This window comes from Heterocephalus glaber, unplaced genomic scaffold (assembly GCF_053883595.1).
Source record: "Heterocephalus glaber isolate CG9 unplaced genomic scaffold, H.glaber_assembly_v1.0 deba00001220, whole genome shotgun sequence".
Taxonomy (NCBI): Eukaryota; Metazoa; Chordata; class Mammalia; order Rodentia; family Bathyergidae; genus Heterocephalus; species Heterocephalus glaber.
This window is the reverse complement of record NW_028258216.1, coordinates 84,572-92,660: the sequence shown is the minus strand read 5'-3', so window position 1 is coordinate 92,660 and position 8,089 is coordinate 84,572. Positions and strand designations below refer to the sequence as shown.

At 42.9% G+C, this 8,089-nt stretch overlaps 1 pseudogene; it reads right to left on the bottom strand.

Annotated features, from left to right (window-relative positions):
- Positions 1-5,546: 5,546 nt before the first annotated feature.
- LOC147828221 (forkhead box protein M1 pseudogene) lies at positions 5,547-7,123 on the bottom strand (annotated as a pseudogene).
- Between the last annotated feature and the right edge of the window lie 966 nt (positions 7,124-8,089).

Here is an 8,089-nt window from a genome sequence, read left to right as displayed (position 1 = left end):
AAACCCAAAGCCTAAAGATGTGAAAATTTTGCAGCTTGGCCAGGAAGAAAGCCAAGGTAAAGTTGGGGCCAAGGAGAGTGTGGTTGCTGAAAGGTTGGCATGAAAAGAAGTCAAATACTTCCTATTAGGACAATAAGAAAGATAATTGTAGGACATCTCAGCAAATGGCAACATCATACCCATCACAGGCTCAAGGGTGACGTTCTTTTCAGAAGAGAGCCCAAGGGTGCCCTGCCCATTCAGGAACAACTCAGGAAGCGTATCTCCAAATTCAGCAGCCATGGAGGCACGGAGAGACCACTGCAGCTATGATTCAAAGTGGCTTGGCTATTTCTCCGACTGACAGCAGACCTTGGCAACATCCATGGGGTGCTAGCTCTTCAGGCACGCACAAGGTAATGGTTATGCAGTTATGGAAGCTTCCGCTGAGATTTCAGAAGAAGGCCTGTGAGGTTAGGTGTCAACATGTAGCGGGGTCACTGTCTCTGCCGACAGCCCCTGAGAGAGTGATGCTCAGAGCTATGAGAGTGACGCCAAAGTGGCAAAGGAGACCCCAGGAATTTGGAGAAGCCTGGAACTGGAATGTCTACTGAGGAAAACTGCAGGCAGCAGGTGGAGCTAATGGAAGTGAGAGCCCATGGAGACTGCAACTGGCAGTGCCATAGGGGCAGGCTGCCCAAGCCCTTTGGACCACACAGCTCACCACAACCTGCCCTGGATGCTGGACATGCAGCTACAGGATTTACTGCTGAATTTGCCTGGTTTTGCTGGTTTTAAATAGGCGTGAACTGGTTATATCATACGTCCACTGTATGTTTAATCTTTTTAAAAACCTGGCCAATTGTTTCCCAAAAGGGCTCTGACGTTTCAGGTTCCCACCAGCATTACTTAAAAGGTCCAGTTGCTCCACATCCTCGTTAATACTTGTATAGTCATTGTTTTTATTTTAGCTATTTAAGATGTAGATTCGTAGTTTCTTATGCTTTATTTTTCATTTGCTTTAAGAGCAAAAGTGTTTAGTCTATTTTCATGTGAATATATGTCACAAAATATCTTCCTTAGCTCAACTTCAGGTAAATACTTTGCCTATTTTATCAATTTGCCTGTTTATATTCATGAATCTGTTAGAATTATTTCAATATTCTGTGCATAAATCCTTTTTCAGATACCTGCTTTGTAATAATTTTCTCACAATCTCTGATTTGTCATATCACCCTTAAAAGAGTATCAGTTTTAAATTTTCAAGAAATCAATATTTATCTTTTTTATTCATTGTGTTTTGTGACTCATATCAAGGGAATATTTTTCTAAACCCAACACAAAAATTTGTGCTTTATTTCACAAATTTTCATATTTTAAGTTTACATTTATGTCTGTGATATATTCACAACTAATTATTTTACATGGTGGAATCAAAATTCAGTTATTTTTCTTGTATGTGTATAATATATATTTTTCTTGTATTGGTCCACACAGTTGGTTTAAAAGACTCTCCTCAGCAGAATTGCCTTCCTATCATTGTCCAAATGCTAGTACATATGTGTGTGAATAAATGTCTGACCACCACTTTGTATTATTTTATCGATTTGTGCATCTTGATGCCAATACCACAACACCCTCATTACAGTAGACTTTCTAATAATGTTTTAGATCTGGAAGAGTTAGTCCTCTGTCTTCTTGTGCAAAGATGTTTGAGTTCTTTTCGATTACTTGTAATTCCACATAAATATATACAATCCACTTGTCAAGTGTTGCAGAGTATGTTGAACTTACATACTCAGGGAGAACTGGCAGTTTAACACTGTAGAGCCTTCTGCCACATGATCTCGATGCTTCCTTTTTTCCTTGCTGAAATTGTGTTTAATCTCTATCAACAAAGCTTCGTGGTTTTTCAGTTTGTACATCAGGCACACATTATGTTCAAATGCATTTCTATTTCTGTTTTGATGCTATTTTATGAGATAATTTAACAAAATTCAATATCCTAATATTCACCACTATTAAACAGACATGGAATTGTTCCTTGTGTATAAATCTTTTGTCCCCCCACGTTGTGAAGCTCACGTATTAATTCTAGTAATGTTTTGTAGATTCTATTCAATTTTATGCAGGCAGGAGCTCGCTGACTGCAAATACTTAGACAGAGTGTGTTTACAATTTGAATTGCCTTCACTTATTTTTCTTCCCTAATTTCTCTATGACCTCCAGTGCAATTTTGAATAGAAGTGGTAAGAGAAGACATCCATGTCTTAATCATGGTAAGAGGGTGAAAGTCTTGCATCTTTTACCATTGACCATAATGTTGGCTGTAATATTTTCACAGATCCTTCTGTCAGGATGAAGAAGTGCTCTTCTCTTCCTAGTGTGCTAAGAATATATAAGAGAAATAGATACTGAATTTTGTCAGTATTTTCTATACCCACTGAAATGATCGTATCTCTTTTTGTGTATAATTTTATAGTATATTGCATGCCATTACTTGATTTTGAATGTTAAACCACATAGGATAGACTCTGATGTCTCTCTGCTTCCCACTGCCATGCCAGGAACTCTTTCTTCTCTGCGATGCCCCTCTGTCATGACATCCTTCCTTGGAGCCAGCCAACTATAGACTGAAACCTCTACAAACTGGTACCAAAGGATATTGCTACACTGAACAAGGTCTACTTGTTTAGGGCTCCATCCTCAGGTTGGTGCTAGTGCAAGGGGCTGGAAACTTCAAGAAGAGGGGCCTTCAGGGAGGACCTTAGATTTCCTGGAGGCATAGCCTTGAAGGATATCGTGGAACCCTGGCCTCTTTCTCCTCTTCATTTTGCTTCCTGGTTGATGAGGGTCTCACTATGCAGTCCAGGTTGGCCTTGAACCCACTACGGAGTCCAGACTGGACTCAAACTCACGGCCATCCTCCTGCCTCAGCCTCGTGAGTGCTGGGATTGCAGTCATGCGCCACCATGCCCAGCTACATAATATTATCTGGTATGCACTACTTTTGTTGCTAAATGTTAGAGTTTTGAGAGTCACCTGTGTTGTATCATGTAGAAATAACTTGCTTCTTTGCTATTTAGTATTCCATCTTACAGGTATACAATACTTTTTTCTATTGATAATAAGCATTTAGGTTGCTTCGGGTTTGATAAATGAATTACTTCTGGTAATAATATGCTAAGGATATTCTGGTAACTATTTATTGTGCACAAAGTCATGCACTTCGGTTGGATTTACACCTATGGGTTGACTTGCTGAATCATGGGGTGGGGATATGTTTTGTTTTACTGGCAACATAAATTCCAGAATGCCTTTGCCAGTTCACATTTCCACAAAAGACCTATGAGTTTTTGTTGCTCTACATCATAATTTTTTTTTTTTTTTTGGTACTGGGGATCGAACTTGGGTCCTTGCGCTTGCGAGGCAGGCAGTCAAACCACTGAGCTAAATCCCCAGCCCTGTCATAAAATTTTTTAACGGTAGACATACTAGGGAGCATGTAGAGATGCCTTATTTTATTTTCAACTTGTGTTTTTCTGTTAACTAATGATGGTGAGCACCCTTTCCTGTTCATTGGTCTCTTAGATACTGTCCTTTGTAAAAAGCCTGCTCATTTTTTTTGCTTTTCCTCATTTAATTTATGAAAGATACTTATGTAGTCTAAATGAATTCTTTTATTTAAACATGTCAAATATCTTCTTCCACTTTGCATTTTGCCTTTTCATTCTCTCAGTAGTACCTTTTGAGGACTAGAGGTTTTAAATTTTATTGAGATGTCAATTTTTCTTATTAAAGTTATTGCATTTAATTTAATTAATAAACTTTACTTCTCAAAATAGTTTTATGTTTGAAGAAAAATCAAAGAGAAACAACAGAAATTCTTATATATTACCCCCCTTCTCTAGTTTCTTATGCTATTGACATCATGAATTGGTGTTGTAGGGTTTTTCTTTGTTAGGTTTGTCCTGATGGATGAACAAGCACTGATACATTGTTACTAAGTAAAGTCCATAATTTATATTGGGATTCACTCTTGGTGTTTTATGTTTTTTTTGAGGGGGTGACAAATAATGTGATGTATCTATCACTTAGTACCATACAGAATAGTTTCACTGTCCTAAAAATTTCTCCTACTATGCATACTCCAGCATGCCATATAGTTGGAATGATGTAACATGTATTCATTTTAGGCTTCCTTTTTCCCCTCCTTGCTTTTTATTGCTCAATAATATTTCATAATAGGGATGTAGAGATTGTTATTTCATTTACCTAATGAAGAATGTATTGGTTACTCCAAGTTTTGGCATCACGAATAAAGCTGCAGGTTTTTGTGTGGAAAAAAACCCCGCATAGGATAAACCCCATTTGGTTACAATGTGTCAATCTTTTTATTTAGTGTTGAATTCGAATTGCTTTGATGTGGTTTTAAAAATTTTGCATCTAGGGCCAGGGATTTAGCTTAGTGGTTCTGCCGCCTGCCTCGCAAGTGGAAGGACCAGAGTTCAATCCCTGGTACCAAAAACAAAAATTTTGCATCTGTGTTTCTGAGGTATGGTCGTCTGTAATTTCTTTATAATTTCTTCATTTGATTTGCATATCAATGTAATATTAGCCCCATAGGATAAGTCAGGAACTATTTCTTTTCTTTTTTCTTTTTTAGCAGTTCCACCCAGATTTTATTTATAGCTAAGCTATGGTAGTGTTCTTGAGCAGGCTCACATACAGGCAGCCAGCTAGAGCCTAGGGTGGTCCTTTGCAAAGCTGCTAAGGACACCAAGCAGGTGAGGGGTCCTTTCTACCTTTCCAGCCTCCACCTGAGTCCTTGTCTATGCTAGTCTCCCTGGCATGATTAGGGACATTATCAGAGAAATGTCTTACGGGGCACATGTGGGTACCACTCTGTTTCAGATACATCCATTCCATCTCCAAATTCAATTCTTGACTCAATACAAGACCGTTTAAACCAGATTTCTTCTTGCAGGAAAGCTGACTTGGAAACATGGGAGGCGGAGGGAGGGGCAGTAAGAGGGACCCTGGCAAGCAGACTCGGGGAGAATTGTCTGCTGCCCACAGTGAAGAACCCTTGGCCTGGAAGAAACCGTGCACTGCAGGTCCTCCCCCTCTAGGAACCAAGCCAAGGGACAGAAGCAAACTGCAACTCCCTGTCATCCTACCCACCTCAGACTTGCACTTATAATTAGGAGGTAACTTAGAGAATGTATACTATTTACAAAGGCCATGCTACAGGAAGCAGGGAAAGTGAGACAGCAGGAATAGAATGGAAGTGATCTAGGGGATTTCTGATCCCTCCTACTACTGCTTTTGCATCGCCACCCTCAGCTCATGGCAGGAGAGTAGAGGAATCTCTCTCCAGAGACCAGGTGCACATCCTACTCTTGCAGAGGTCCCAGCAGTGGCTAGGGTTTGACTGCTGCCTTTGTATCACCAGGTGGTGGAGTTCTGGCCTGCAGTCCTCAGAGGGTGTGGCATGCACCGAGCCTGGGCCTGCCCAGCCACACAACTGCCTGGGATGGTGGAGAGCTTGAGTCAAGGCCCAGCCTCTACTCAGGAATGAACTGAGACCAGTTGGTGTTGTCAGGGCCCAGGGGGTCCTCCTCCAGGCCAGGGAAGCTGATGTCCAACAGGATCTTGCTCAGGCTGTCATTCATTGTGTCTAGAACCAGGGCTTCTGTCAGAGAACGGTTTGCTGAAAGGCTGGGGACCTGTGGCTCTGGGGATCCCAGCTTGGGGACTTCCAGATCTGAGGGGCAAGAGCTGCTAAAGGGATCAGCAGCAAGGTCAAAGGGTTCTGAATTGAGGAGCTCTCGGGGTGAGTCAAAGAGGGGAATGCTTTTCAGTGGCGTGGTGCTCACATCCATTAGCCCTAGGGAGTCAGGCAAGGGGCCCAAGGTGCCCTGTAGTGTTTGTACCAGGCTGAAATCCAGCCCCCTCACTTTGGCAGGTGTGAGCCTCCAGGATTCAGGGGTTTTGGGGACGAGAGATTTACTTGGGGTGGAGGAGATGGGCAGCATCTCCTTAATGGGTGTCTTGAAAGGTCCTCCCTCCTCCTGGAGACAGCCGAGCGAAGGGGCTGGCTCTGCAGACTCCGCCAGGAGGCAGACAGGGTGCTCCACAGCTTGTCCAGAGGTGCTGGGGCCCTCCGAGAAGACAAGCTGGGGCTCATCCACACAGGGAGGCAACAGGTGCTGTTTCCTCCGAGACCGGCTCATCTCCCTTCTCTCTCTCCGTTTAATCACGAGCATTTCTGAGATATGCCGTGCCGGGGACTTGAGCTCACTGCAGGACTTCTCGGGCCTCGGGTGGGAGAGCAGGATGAATCCTCCCAGGAGTGAGATGACTCTTCTTTGAAAGATGAGCACGGAGACGGCCACTCCTCCAAGGGAGGGCTCTCCACTTCGAAGGGTCTCCCTAAGGGGAGCTTGTCCTCCCCAGGCTGGGTTTCTTCCTCCTTGATAGACTGAACCGGAAGCAAAGGTAACAGCCCTGCTCCAAGCAGAGATCTCTCCTCCTTCACTGGTCCAGCAGCAGGTAGCGGGGCTATGCCCTCGTCAGCCAGCAGCACCTTGGGGGCGATGCGGACTCGCTTGCTGTGGCAGGCTAGCTCTGAGCTCATGAGAGAAGCCGCCAGGGGCAATGGCACCTTCACTGTGGGCTGCAACACCGGGGACTGGTTTACTGGGAACTGGATGGGCCCCAGGTACGAGTTGACCCTTGGCGCCGTGCGCCCAGTGGGAGTTCAGTTTTGATGGTTGCATTCCGGCGGAGCTCAGCATTAGGCCGCTTCTGCTGCTTAAACACCTGATCCAAAGTCAGGAATCTGTTTGCACTGGGGTGAATGGTCCAAAAGGAGACCTTGCCATTGGGAGATGTCTCCCGAACAAACATGTCGTGGAGGGAAAGGTTGTGGCGAGTGGAATTCTTCCAGCCTGGCTTGGCAATGTGCTTAAAATAGGGGAAGTGATCCTCGATCCAAGTGTAGATGTCCTTCAAGGTCATGCGCTTCTTCTCGGTGCTGTTGATGGTGAACTGTATCATGGCCATGTAAGAGTAGGGTGACCTCTCAGAAACAGAGTCCTGCCAGGCTGTTGATGCTCCCAAGGGCTCCTCCACCTGAGGGGTCTTGATCTGACTCAAGGAGCTATTTCTTACCTTACAATTCTCCAAAAGAATTTGTATACAATTAGTACTATTCCTTCCCAAATGTCTGGTAAAATACATCAGTGAAGCCACTTGGGATTGCAGTTTCCCTAACGGGAAGGATTTTACCTCTGAATTTTGTTGAAGAAATAGATATAGCTCATGTGTAGAGCTGCATGTCTCTTATTCAACACTCTGGAAGGTGAACCAGGAGAACTGCAAGTTCGAGTCCAGCCTGGATAACTTAGAGATACCCTGGCTCAACACATACACAAAATATTATTAAAAGGGCAGGGTTGGGGCCAGGGATTTAGCTCAGTGGTTCCGCCACCTGCCTCGCAAGTGCAAGGTCCTGAGTTCAATCCCTGGTACCAAAAAAAAAAAAAAAAAGGACAGGGTTGGGCAGTAGCTCAGTGCAAAGGCCATGGGTTCAATTCCTAGTACTGAGAGAAAGACAGAGACAGAGAGCCAGAGTGAGGGAGAGGTTATCTGATTCTTCTTGAGTGACCATTAGGAAATTCCATCTTTCAAGGTATGTTTTTTTCATTCAACTCAAATTTTCTTGTATGCAGTTCTCATGAATTTTCTTATTGTCCTTATAATACCTTCAGAAGCTTCATTAACATTTTATCTCACTCCTGAAGCTGAAAGTTTATGTCCTTTCTCTTTTTTCATTCTGATCTCTTCTGGCTGTAAGTGTGTCAATTCTGTTACTCTTAGAAAAAGAAGATTTTTTTTCTCCATTTTTTCTGCTTTCTCTGTGTTTTTCCTTTGTCAGTTTTATTTTCTTTCTTCTGATTTCTTTTCCATTAAATTGTTTGATTTTATTGTTTTTTTAAGTTTTAAATTAATTTTTGGTACATTTTAAGTATATAATATAATGACAGTCATCATTGGAAATTTGTAGCTTTATGTAATCTGTCTTAGTTATTTTTCCCCCTTCCCT